Source organism: Solanum stenotomum, chromosome 1 (assembly GCF_019186545.1).
Source record: "Solanum stenotomum isolate F172 chromosome 1, ASM1918654v1, whole genome shotgun sequence".
Taxonomy (NCBI): Eukaryota; Viridiplantae; Streptophyta; class Magnoliopsida; order Solanales; family Solanaceae; genus Solanum; species Solanum stenotomum.
In genome coordinates, this window is record NC_064282.1 from 49,543,598 (window position 1) to 49,558,193 (window position 14,596).

General features: G+C 35.4%; 1 pseudogene; it reads left to right on the top strand.

Moving 5' to 3' along the window:
• LOC125842228 (SNF2 domain-containing protein CLASSY 3-like) overlaps nt 1-12,652 on the top strand; it is a 26,735-nt pseudogene extending 14,083 nt beyond the window's left edge.
• The last annotated feature ends 1,944 nt before the right edge of the window (nt 12,653-14,596 follow it).

Genomic DNA, 14,596 nt, shown 5'->3' on the forward strand with positions numbered 1-14,596 from the left:
CCCCCCCCCCCCCCCAAATAATAATTTAAGTTATTTTTTAAAAAAAAAATTCAATCTCAATTCAAAAATTATTTTCTACTCTCTAGTAAAAAAAGAGATATTTTCTCAAAAATAATTTTCATTCATAAATCAAACACTAAAAAATCTTTTCCGGAAAATATTCTCTACTCACCAACCAAACATGAAAAAATAAGTCAAAAATCAACTTGTTTTCTTGGAAAACATTTTCCTTCATACCAAACACACCCCTGGTCTGTGAATATTCAAGCTTTTCTGGAAACCTATGAACTTTGAGAAAATGTGACGGAAGATAAACCAATTGTTGCTCTACCTACAAATCCTACCATGGCTCAGATCAAATCCAATAGTGAAGAGAAGGTAAAGAAATCTAATGGCTTATTAAACAACAAAAGAGGTTTGGAATAGGTTGAAAAAAGAATATCAAGGCAACGATAGAACACGTCAAATGCAAGTGTTGCACCTGAAAAGAGAGTTTGAGTACTTGAATATGCAGGAAGATGAATTAATCAGTAAGTATGCGACCGAATCTCTTTAATTGTTAATAACATTAGATTTCTTGGTGAAGAATTTACGGACAAATGAATTGTGGAGAAAGTTCTTGTTACTCTTTGTGAGATGTTTCAATCCAAGAATTCTTCTGTTGAAGAATCCAAGGATCTAGGCAAACTTTCATTAGGTGAGCTAATGAGTGCTCTTCAAGCACAAGAGAAAAGAACTATGAGATGGGAAAAGTTCACTGAAGGAGTTTTTTTGTACAAAAGAAAACTTTTGGTAAAGGAAAGCAAAAGTTCAACCAAAAGAATAAGGACAAGCATGATGGGGGAAACAATAGAGGAGATGTGAAGCAAAAGTTCCCTCCATGAGAACATTGTAAAAGAACTACACATCTGGAGAAGCACTGTTGGTGGAGAGTCGATGATATATGCGGAAACTGTAAGCAAGCGGGGAATATATCCAAGGTTTGCAAATCAAGAGCAAAGGCCTTAGGAGCTTTCCAAACACAAGTAGCAGAAGCTGCAAATTCACATTAGGAGCAACTCTTTGCAGTTTTATACTTTTCAATCAATGAAGCCTGTGATTCATGGTTTCTTGATAGTGGTTGCACACATCACTTGTCCAATGATGCTGAAAATTTGAAATTCCTTGATGATACTTACACTAAAGTAAAAGTGGGAAACAGTGAGGCAGTAAAAGTCAAAGGCCGAGGTACAATGTCAATTTCAATATTATAAGGTATGAAAACTATTCATGATATACTGTACAAACCTGACATGAGTCAAAATCATTTGAGTGTTGGACAAATGCTTGAAAATAATTATTCTTTGCATTTTAAGAAATGTGAAGGTGTTGTTTCTAACCTTCCTAGAGTAGAATTATTTAATGTCATAATGAGCAACAGAATGTTTTCATTTTCTTGGGAGAAAATTACTGAGAAGGCTTACACTATTACTTCATAAACATGTACAAACTTATGGCACAAAAGGTTTGGTTACTTCGATATGAGAAGCATCACAGAGATAAAAAAGGAGCTAGTGGAAAATATACCTGAATTTCTTTTTAACGCTCAAGTTTTTGAAACCTGCCCCTAGGGAAAGCAAACAAAATTTCCATTTTAAGAAAATCAAGCATGGAGAGCGAACCAGAAACTTCAGCTCATTCATACAAATGTTTGTGGCCCAATAAGAGCATATTCATTGAGTAGTAACAAATACTTTCTCCTCTTTATTGATGACTACACCAAAATGTGTTGGGTTTAATTAGACTACAGAGTGAAGTCTTTGATGTTTTAAAACAATTTAAAGCTTTAGTATAAAATCAGTGTAATCTTAGTATTAAGGCTTTAAGGTCTGACAATGGAGGAGAATATACTTCTTCTTAGTTTGTGGCGTTTTGTAATAGCACAGGTATTGTACGCCAATTGACATTACCATACACTCCACAATAAAATGACGTGTATGAAAGGAAGAACAAGACAATAATGGAGATGGTCAGGTGTCTTTTGCTAGAAAGAAAGATTCCAAATCCGTTTTGGGTGGAGGCAAGCAAAACCTCCCTATATTTGCTGAACAGATTTCCTACTAAGGCATTGCAGGACATGACTCTGTATGAAGCTTGGTGTGAAAACAAACCATCAATACACCATCTTACAATCTTTAGGTGTATATTTTATTATTGAGTTCTAGAGATAAAGAGGAATAAGCTGGAATCTCAAATCTTGCTCTACGTAACGCTTTAGTTAAAATATCAACAGTCTGAAAATCAGTTTTGCACTGCACTAAGTCTATGTCTCCATTCTTTTACACCTCCCTCAAGGAATAAAGCTTGATCTTGAAATGTTTGTCTTTCATGTGTAACGGGTTTATTTGCAATTTAAATTGCAGCTTGATTATCAAGAAAGATTTCAATGCTCTTCCTTTGCTCCATTTACAAATCTGCCAGCAACTTCTGAATCCAAAGGGCTTGATACACAGCTAATGTAGCTGCAACGTACTCTACTTCAGTTGTAGATTGAGGCACAATATCTTGCTTCTTTGAACACCAAGAGAACATTCCAGAACCAAAACTAAAATAGTAACTTGAGGTGCTTCTCATATCATCTGAGCTACCAGCCAATAACTCTCAGAAAATCTAAGAAACTGAAAGTCTGATGCTTTTAAAATTCGCAGTACCTATAACATATGTAATCACACCTTTGGCTACTTGAAAATGAAATTTGCTAGCACAATGCATATCTTTTGAAAGTAAACTCATAGCATAAAGAATATCTAGTCCCGTTGCAGTCAAGTACATTATGGAACCTATCAGGCTCCTGTAAAGTCCTTCATCAACCTTTTTAGCTCCATCTTCTTTGCAAAACTTCTCCTTTTGATTCATAGGAGTTGTTTTAGACTTGCATTCTTCCATTTTTGAACTTTATGAGAATTTCTTTAGCATATTTCTGCTGGCATAAGAAGATCTCATGTCCTTTTTGTTGAATTTCCATTCCAAGAAAGTAGAACATTTCACCAAGGTATGTCATCTCAAAAACTTCCATCATTTTGGTCGTGAACAAACTGATCAAGTCCAAATTACTGCTTGTAACTAGCAAGTCATCTACATACAAAGAAACAATGGTTAAATCAGAATCTTCTTTTCTAATATAGAGTGTAGACTCGTTGTAACTTTATTGAAAGCCTACGCTCTAAAGATGAACATCAATACTGCTATAACAAGATCTAGGAGCTTGTTTTAAGCTATACAATTCCTTATTTAGAAGATACACTTTGTCTTCTTTGCCTTCGATAGAAAAATCTCCAGGTTGTTCTACAAATATTTCTTCTTCAAGGTAGCCATTTTGGCGACCAGATTTCACATCAAGCTAGTGTATCTTCTATCCTCGTTGAGCTGCTAAATTTAACAACATTCTTATCGTATCCAAACAGGAAACATGAGCAAAAGTTTTTGAAAAATCTACTCCAAATAATTGTGCATACCCTTTTGCAACCAGCCTGGCCTTGTACTTGCTTAGGGAACCATCAGGATTGAGCTTATGACTATAAACCCACTCAACTCCAATAGCCTCTTTGTGTGATGGTTTGTCAACCAGCTCCCATGTGTTGTTCCTTTCTATCATTTTGAGCTCCTCCTGCATTGGATATCTCCATTTCTAATCTTTAGCAGCCTTCATAAATCCTCTTGTTTCTAAAATGGCAACATTACACCTTTGTTATTGTTACAAAATGTACATAGTCATATCTACACATAATATTCATAGCATAAACATAGGTAGAGATCTTTAGGGATCTTAGAGATATTTAGGGATATTTTCTGATTTTATTTCCTTAGATAGATTAATTTGTACACCTACAAATAGTTCTTATTCTTGGAATAATAAAACTAGGAAATTGATTCATTAGCTCTGTACTTTACATGGTATCAGAGTGGGTTATCTTGCTTTGTCTGAGTTAGATCAGAACTCCTCTGATATACAAAACACCAGAATCTGATGGTCAGAGGAGAAGAGTTTGAGTCTCATGCGCTAGGAAAACTGCTGGAGACATTGAAGATATTGAAGTATGTGGATGTATCTTGGTCTGATTTTCTGTTACGATTATGGCTTGACATTTCTGGACAATTTGTGGCGGTCCTCTAATCATCAGACCATATGTTGGAGAAGAGAATCCTTGCAATAGAATTTGTGCACTCTCATTGGTCAAGTTTGACACTTTTCTATTTCTTGGTATTTATTCTTTCATTCTGATATATGATTGGAGGTTGTCTACAAAGTGCAACAGTGAGTTAAATGATTACTCCACAATTTCTGAACTTGATTTGTTTTGGAGGCTATCTGCTGCTCATTTGGAAAATTGTTTTGACGTGCAATTTCAAGTTTGGTTGTCAACCTTAAGATTCTCTATGCCCGTTAGGTTCTGTTTGTCTTTCCTTTTGGGATAGTGTGACTTTCAGATATAGGCTACTTGGAATGTTCTATTGGTTTCAACATCAATTTGATCTAATACAGTGAACAATTTAGTTGGAAAAAAAATGACTGATCAATGTGAGGTTGTTGCTGCGTCTAGTCCATTTTCTGACAAAATGGTTTTGATTTCGGTTGAGGAGTTTGTTGAATTCTCTCTATACAAGAAATTATTGAAGGAATCCACTTTAGTTAATGCTTTTCCCAAGTCAGATAAAGCATGTCTTATCACCTCTTCAAATAAATGGGTGATTGATTCAGGTGCCACCAATCATATGACAGGCAATCCTAATATTTTTCTAGTTTTCAGTCACACAAAGTACCCTCTCCAGTTACAGTAGCTGATGGATCAACATGTAACATTGTTGGATCTGGAACTGTTAAACCTACCTCCTCTATTACCTTTTCATTTGTACTAAGTCTACCAAAATTAGCCTTTAATCTGATTTCTGTTAGTAAAGTTGCTAGCGACCTTCATTGTTATATCACTTTCTTTCCCGATCATTGTTTGTTTCGTGATCTTACTACAAATCAGGCTATTGGTAAAGGACATATATCATTGATGAATGGGAATCTCGATTTGTTACCTGCTCAAGTGTCGTATCTCCATTTGAAGCACATTGTCGATAGGACATCCTTCTCTACTTCTGTTTAAAAAGCTTTGTCCTCAGTTTCAACATATTTTCTCATTGGAATGTTAGTCATGTAAATTTGCAAAACACCATCGCATCTCACTAGGTTCAAGGGTTAATAATCGAGTTGTGTCTGCTTTTGAGTTAGTACATTCAGATGTTTGGGGACCATGTCCTGTTGTTTCTAAAAGTGGGCATAAATATTTTGTTATTTTTGTGGATGATTTTTCTCGAATGACTTGGATTTACTTTATGAAGAGTCGAGCTGAAGTATTTACTCACTTTGCCGCCTTCTATGCTGAAGTCAAAACTCAATTTAGTGCCTCAGATAGGATTCTAAGGAGTGATAATGCTAAAGAATATATGTCAGAATTATTTCGATCTTATATGAGAAAGCACGGTATTCTTCATCAGTCTTCATATGTTGATACACCTTCTCAAAATGGAGTTGATGAGAGGAAGAATAGGCATCTACTTGAGACAGCTCGGGCACTTTTGTTCCAATTGAAAGTCCCCAAACAATTTTGGGCTGATGCAGTTGCTACAACTTGTTTTCTGATCAATCGTATGTCGTCGACTGTGTTGGCAGGTAATATGCCTTATAGTGTTCCTTTTCCATACAAATCACTATTTTTGGTGGAACCTAAGGTGTTTAGAAGCCCATGTTATGTTCCATATGTTCGACCATCTGTTACTAAATTTGATCCAAAGGCGTTAAAATGCGTTTTCTTGGGTTATTCTCGACTTCAGAAAGGGTATCAGTTTTATTCTGTTGAGCTTGGAAATTACCTAGTGTCAACTGATGTGGTATTTTTAGAGGCTACACCATTCTTCTATGTACCTCCTATTTCTACAAGTGAGGTGGAGGTAGGTGAGTCGTTGATCTATTAGGTTACTCGTGCTGTAAAAAAATAATCAGATGATGTTGTTCTTCCACCTTCTAGTTCATTCATTGAGAATTAGTCAACTATTACGCCTCCAGAACCTGCTTCATCCGTTCCAACAAGATTGCCAATTGTTCAAGTTTACTCAAGGAGGAGAGGTAATGATGATTATTATCCTACATCAACTCCTTCATCATTAGTTCCTTCTCCACTTGATTTTTCATAAAATCTTGACCTTCCTATTGCTCTTCGGAAAGGTACACGTCAGTGTAAATCCACATATTCCATTGCTAACTTTGTTTCTTATGACTAGTTATCTCCCATATCTAGTTGTTTGATTGGCTCTCTAAACTCTATCTCTATTACTAGAACAGTGAAAGAAGCCTTGACTAATCCTTGATAGTGTGATGCAATGCTTAAAGAGATACATGCTCTTGATGAAAATCATACTTGGGATTTGGTGGATTTACCCAAAGGAAAGAAAGTAGTAGGATGCAAATGGGTTTTTGCAGTCAAAGTCAATCCTGATGGTTCTATTGCAAGACTTATGGCTGAAGGCTATGCTCAGACTTATCGGGTAGATTATTCTAACACATTCTCCCCCGTAGCTAAACTCACCTCTGTTCGTTTGTTTATTTCCTTGGTTGCTTCTCAACATTGGCCTTTGCATCAACTGGATATCAAGAATGCTTTCCTTCATGGTGATCTCCATGAAGAGGTGTATATAGAGCAACCACCTGGGTTTGTTGCTCGGGGGGGTATCGAAAAGTTTGTCATCTAAGAAAATCTCTATATGGTGTAAAGCAGAGTCCTCATGCCTGGTTTGGAAAATTTAGAGATGTAGTTCAATAATTTGGGTTGAAGATGAACAAGTGTGATCACTCAGTCTTTTATAGACAATCAATGACTAGTATTATTCTTCTAGTTGTCTATGTTAACAATATTGTTATTACAGGAGATGATTGTACTTGAATTTCTTCTCTCAAGCAGTTTTTACTTGCCAAGTTTCATACCAAAGACTTGGGACAACATAAATACTTCTTGGGTGTAGAAGTAGCTAGAAGCAAGAAAGGGATTTTCTTATCTCAAAGGAAGTATGTACTTGACCTACTTGCAGAAACTGGTAAACTGGGAGAAAAACCGTGTGGCACACCAATGGTTCCTGATGCACATCTTACTAAGGATGATGTGGACCCTTTTGATGATCCAGAAAGATACATAAGGTTGGTTGGGAAACTGAACTACCTTACTGTGACTCGGCCAGATATTGCCTATACAGTCAGTATTATTAGTCAATTCATGTGTGTACCAACTGTCAAACATTGGGCTGCCTTGGAACAAATTCTATGTTATTTAAAAGGAGCCCCTAGCCTTGGCATATTGTATAGCGACCACACACATACTCGTGTTGAATGCTTTGTAGATGTAGATTGGGCAGGATAAAAAAATTGATAGATGATCGACTACTAGCTATTGTGTCTTTGTTGGTGGAAATCTAGTATCTTGGAGGAGTAAGAAACAAAATGTTGTATCTCGATCTAGTGCAGAGTCTGAATATAGAACTATGGCTCAGTCCACATGTGAAATACGTATGGATACAACATCTTTTAGCTGAGGTTGGTTTGAATCCTTCTTTTCTAGCTAAACTTTGGTGTGATAATCAGGTTGCTCTACACATAACCTCAAATCCAGTGTATAATGAACGGACAAAACATATTGAGGTCAATTGTCACTTTGTCCGTGAGAATATTCAAGAGAACGTGATTTCTACTTGCTATGTGAAGACATGAATGCAATTGGGTGATATATTCACGAAGGCTTTGAATGGAACTTGGGTGGAATATCTTTGTAACAAGTTGGGCATGATTAATATCTATGCTCCAACTTGAGGGGGAATGTTACAAAATGTACCTAGTCATATCTACTCATAATGTTCATAGCATAATCATAGGTAGAGATCTTTAGGGATCTTAGAGATATTTAGGGATATTTTTTTATTCTATTTCCTTAGATAGATTAACTTGTACACCTACAAATAGCTCTTATTCTTCGAATAATAATATAAAGAAATTGATTCATTGGCTCTATACTTGACAGATATATATAAGAAAGTGTTATTGCGCCTCTAATAGGTATATCATCAACATCTGCATCTAGAAATTCTAGATTTTTTTTTGGTTCTCATCATCTTTGAAACTACAGGTATCATTTTCCATGAACTTGACATCCCCGCTAACAATGATTTTGTCATTTTGAGGTTGATAGATCCTATAAGCTTTTGAGAGACTTTCGTATCCTACAAAAATTACAGGTTCATCCTTATTATCCAACTTATCTATTTTCACCTGAGGTACATAAGAAAAATAAAGACAACCAAATATTTTCATATATTTTTGCAATGGCATGTAACCCAACCAAGCCTCAAATGGTGTCTTATTTTGCAAGGCCTTAGTTGGCAATCTGTTTAGTAGAAATACTGCAAATATTGCAGCTTCAGCCCAAAATTTCTTTAGCAGTCCTTTCTCATGGAGAAAAAACCTTGTCATCTGAATTAGCGTCCTTTTTTTTTCTTTCCACTACTCTGTTTTGTTAGGGAGTATAGGGTGTTGTTAGCTGATGCTCAATTCCTACTTCAGTACAAAACTTATTGTATTTTTCCGAAGTACACTTGGTTCCATTGCCTGTTCTTATCACCAAAATTCTGCAACCACTCTAATTTTTCACAAAAGCTCTGTATTTCAAGAATACATCAGCGACCTCTGATTCATAATTCAAAATATAACTCCAACAATATCTGGTACAATCATCAATAAAGGAAATATAGTACTTACTACCCTTTAAAGATTATGTTTTATGAGGTCCACCTTCATCCGTGTGAATAAGTTGCAGCTTCTACTTTGCCCTCAATGATGAATTCTAAAAAGGCAACCTTGTTTGCTTTCCATACTGACAAGCTTCACTAGAAGGCAGGTTCTTCTCAAGGCTTGGAAAACCTTCTACTAGTTAATTTTCTTTCAAGAAGGGTAAAGCATCATAATAAAAATGTCTGAGTCTTTTATGCCATAATTCTGAGTTATTTTCTAACCGGATAATTGTTGCTTGCTCCTCATCCAACAGGTTCAAGGCAAATATTTTTCCTCTAATCATGACCTTGAACATCTCCTTATTATCAACATCCTTGATGGAATATTCTTTTTCTTTAAACAACACTTTCGAACCATTTTCAAGTAGTTGTCCAACACTTAAGAGGTTTTGATTAGGATCAAGTACAAAAAGAACATCAACTATAAGTTTCAAACCTGTAATGCTTTCAATTGCAACAGTTCCTCTGCCTCTCGCATCGAGATATTCTTAATTTCCAATTTTCACTTTGGAAATAAAAGATCTATCTAGATGTTTAAAGAGTTCTTGGTCGTTGGTCATATGATTTGTGCATCCACTATCAATTAAACAACTTTCAGAAGAGCTTTTGCTAGCAAAACAAGTTGCTACAAACAATTCCTCTTCTTGCTATTGATTTACATCATCCTTAGCTTCATCTTGTTGCGGTTGTGACTTGCATACCCTCTCCACATGGCCTAGTTGACCACATTTTTTGCACTTGACATCTGGTCTCCCCCAATAGTTCTATTGAGAGTGATTTGTCTTTTTTTGCAATGAGGGCAGGGAGGTTAACTTCCTCCCTGATTGTTGTAATTATTGCTCAGTCTCAGCGTCTACTTTTTGTTCTTTTTTCTTCCTTTGTTTGACTCGTTGTTTTCTGAATTAGCTTGAAAAGGACCTTCAACAGAACCTGCTTTCCTTATTAATCTCCTTTGCTCCAATGCCTGCAAAACTTTAACAAGTTCTTCCAATGTAACACTTGACAAATTTTTGGAATTCTCTAAAGATGAAAGTTCAACGTCATATTTCTCAGGAAGTTTAACAAGAATCTTTTGAACAATTCTTTCATCAGTGAAATCCTTGCCAAACAATCTGACCTTGTTGGCCAAGTTGAGTAGTTGGTCTGCATAATCTTTTATAGTTTCTGATTCTTTCATTCTCTTCATTTGAAATTTTCAAATCAGATTCATCACTTGCATATTCTGCACTATTTCATTTCCTTGGTATTCCTTTTGAGATACTCCCAAATTTCTTCAGGAGACTTCATTTTTATAATTCTAATAAGAATCGAAGGAGCTACTGCAGAGAAACGACAACCTTTAACTTTGGTTTTCCTTGTCTTATTCTCCTTGTGATTTTTCATTTGATTTATTATTGCATTATCACCAAGAGGAGTTACTTCATAATCCTCCTCTACTACTTGACAATTCTCACCATTGAAGATTGTTGGAGTTAAGAAGATGCTTGTTTCAGAATTAATTTTCTATAAACTATTTGACATAATAGTTCAAAGAGGGTTTATATGGTTTACTCTCTTCTCATAGGTCCCTCAAGATTGCAACACTCTGATACCAATTTGTAGGAGATAAAACCATATTGACAAAGAAAGATAAGAAAAGGTAACAAGGTTAAATTGCCTTCCTTTATTGAAATAATGACTGCAATATAAATACATAAATTCATAACTTAAAAAGCTAAAGAAAAGGAGTAAAATAAGCTAACATTATCTCTAAAACTAAAGCCTAAAATATAGCAAACGGCTACTCATTTTTTGCCTAACACTGCAACCTTATTTTTCTGAACTTATCCTACTTTAAAGCTGTATATTGATACAACAAAAAGTGGAACTAATCTCCACCTTTTGAGGCACCACTTTCAACAACACATGAGAGGCAAAGCGAGCCCCTATCTGAGAGTAAGGGCGGATGCATTATCTCAAACCCACATGGAACCGGAAACACCCAACTCACCATTGTGTTTCTTCGGTCATTTCTCAAGTTTTTCCCACAGTGTCGGCCTGTAACCATAGCTCCTTCCAATTTGCTGAGTTCCAGAAATGAGTGGCTGACATCCCCTTCCACCAATTGAACAGCAAAGACTTCTCTTTAAAGGAAGATGAAGGTATAGTTGGTGTCTTTCACTGTTTATCCCGTGTTGTGAAAACAAAATATCAACAACTTATAAGCATGGTGAATCTGAATTCCAGGGAAAAAAGTATGAGTGTTCTGAGAATCCGTTATGTCTTCTTCAGGATTCTCACGGGAGAAGATGGAGATGGTTATGCAAAAGAGACTAGAGAAATACTTCTAAAATTTCCTAGTCTTCTAGTCCTTGATGAAGGGCACACTGCTCGGAATCAGCACAGGTTTGTGTGGAATACTTTGCAGAAGATTGAAACAGAGAAGCATAGACTCTTGTCTGGATCTCCGTTCCAGGATAACATCAAGGAGCTTTACAACCCTTTCTGTGTAGTTAGTCAAAAGTTTGCTGCTGATTTGGAGCAGAAACGGGCTCTCTTAGCAGTTCCAATGAAAAGAATGCCCAAGCATTGGAAGAGCTTAGGGATATTATATCACCTCTTTTCCATAAATGTAGTGAAAATGTAAAGAAGGTAAGCCTTCTAGGTATACGGGATACTGTAATAAACTTAAAACCCACAGACTTGCAGAAGGAGTTGCTTAAAAGAATTCCAGCGAATCCTGGCTCCTTTTATGAACAAAATTTGTTGTCTCTGATCTCTGTTCATCCTTCATTAGTGGCAAAGAGGAACGAGTTCTCTGAGTAAGAAAGTCAGCTCAAATAAAGAGATGTCAGTTGGATCCAGATATTGGAGTAAAAATGAAATTTGTTGTTGAACTGATCAGACTCTGTAGTAGACGGAAAGAGAGGGTTATAATATTTAGCCAGTTACTTGATCCTCTAAAGCTGATCAAGGAGCAAATCAATTTTCTCTTTGGCTGGACTTTAGGCCGATAGATTCTCTATATGGAGGGGAAACATGATGTAAAGCAGCGACAGATATTGTTAGTTTTAGTAAGACTGATGACAGATAACACAATGAAGACAATGTCTAGTTTGCTACAGAAAGGAAAGTAGGAGAATACAAGGAATTTAAATGTGAAGATGACTAAGAGAAAAGCTTATGCAGAGAGTTGTATTTCAGTAAAAAGAACCAACAATACATAAACTTACAATTAAAGAAACTGAAATATATCATGGTCCTACTTTTAAGTCATGGTGCTAACCATGGTAACTACCCCTAAAATAACTGAAAAAAGAAATACAGTAAACTTAGAAATAGACCCTGCAGTCCTAAAGCAACTAACTAATAGATATCAATAAATTCTCTTAATGACCCTAAGAGTGATGTCAAAGGCTTCTTGCATTGATAAAAGCCTTTGCAGAAGGGATAAGTTTTATAGGGGCCTCAAGAGTGGTTTTGTTTGCCGTTCGCTGGAATCCCGAAGTAGAACAGCAAGCTATCATCGAGCCTACAGGAATGGCTAGAAAAAATTGTTCATGTTTACTGTCCAGTGACATCGAAATGGGAGGTTGACAAGATCAAACAAGAAACTAGAAAAAATATATCATTCAGATGTACTTCATTCCAGAAATGAAGAGGATATTTCATGTTCTGTGTCAGAGGAGAACATACTTGAATCCATGGTTAAGCATGAGGGCTTCCGTTCTATTTTTGAAAACTATCTCATGCACCTCGTGTAAAGCCTACTTCATGCTTTAATTCAGATAACCGACCTTCAAATGGGAGCAGTTAGGTACATGAGGCAATCCAACTTGTTTAGTGTATTTTGTTAACTGCTAGATTTTGTAAAATGGCTTAATGTTTATTTCTTTCTTGTAAGGCTAGGATGTTGTTACTGCTTCTTTACAGACATTTAATCTTGTTATCTGATTCTTAGTGGACAATGCAAAGTTTATTTATTATGCTTTATCATCTAACTCTTGCTTTAGTCCTAACTTTCACTTACACTTCTATTCAGAGATATTTTGGATTAAGAAGTATATTACTTTAGCACTGCTTATCCTAATAGGTTAAGTTTAATGGTTTCAACTTTCATCACTTCTGCTAGCCTACAAGAAGCAACAACACTCACTTTGCAAGCGGTATAAACAAAATTCACCTTCTTCCAGTGTTGCTGGTAATTTTAATAACGAAAATAGGAAATAGCTAATCTCCTTGCACAATGATCTGAGCTTGCATGAACTGTGTATTTTAAGTCAATATTGAATCAAGTGCTTCATACTAGAATCACTATACACACCTTACCATAGATTGTTAGCAACTAACCACTGGTCTGTCGAAATGATTGAGTTTTCTAAAGCCTAATATGTTTTCTAAAATAAAAATGTTTCATGTCTAAACAAGTCTGATTACTACATGTACCAGCAAATGAGAAGAAACTAAAGGATAAACAAACCTAATTAACTGCTCAGTGCATGAGATAGTTGTTCAAAAATTATGGCGGAGGCCCTCATGCTTTACCATGGATTCTGGTATGTTATCCTCTGACACAGAACATGAAGGATCAATCTTGACTCATTCCTAGACAATAGTACATCTGAACGATACTTTTTTCTCATCTGTTGTTCGATCTTGTCAACCTCCCATTTTGACGTTACTGGATAGTAAACATGCACAAATTTAATGTGACCATTCCTATAGGCATGACTGATAGCATGTTGTTCTATTGATGGATTCCAGAGAATGTCAAGCAAAACCACTCTTGAGGACCCTATAAGCAGAGGCGTATGTACATGACGGGGAGTGGGTTCACATGCACATATCCTCCCCTTCCTAACCCTTATATAATACTACTATTTTTCTAATTATCTTTTTAAATTTGTATTGGTGAACCCAAGGTTAAAAAGAATACTCTAGTATATTAATAAGTATGTACAAATAGGGGGTGCATAACTTATAGATTTGTGGTTCAAATTTTTCTATCCACATAATATTTTTAATTTTTAATTAATATAATAAAATGTGCCACTTTTCATAGATCTTTTTAATAATTTATAAATAAAAAGAGGTTCAATTACCCATATTTTTAGGTTGCATTAGCTATGTCTAGACCTTAAGCTAGAAGTGTCAATAAAGTCAAATTATATTTTTTACTTTCTTTTTCTCCTTTCCTTCTTTAGACGTTTTTCTTATTTTTTTTTTTAACCTTTTCTTTTGACTTTTCAAAGCCCTAAACTAAAAGGTAAAAAAGAGTAAAGACATCATAGTGTTGTTCTTTTGGCTTCATTCCACTTTGTTGTTCATGGTGAAGTAGAAGTGAGATTTGAGAACAAGTAACAAGGTATGCTATCTAAAAATAAATAAATTATTTGTTAATGTACTTCATTTTTTTATATGTTTTTCTTGATTTATGAAGTGGTGCCATTATTTGATTGCTTGAATAATTAAATTTATAAGAATTTCTTGATTTCTAAATAGTTATCTAATAATTGTGATTCTTTTATTAGTAAACTTGTTATTTATGCTAACATTTTTTAAAAATTATTTTGTTTTGATAAGATTGAATAGAAGTATGAATATTTAATTTTGTAGGTAAAATAATTCTTACATTCAAATCATCAAATCACAAATGGATAAGTTTCTCATCAAGTTACCAAAGCCAAAAGATGACCAACCAAGTTCTAGCTCTAATCAACCATTTGTGAGTTCACAAGTTGCTCCGGAAGTTCAAAGACAT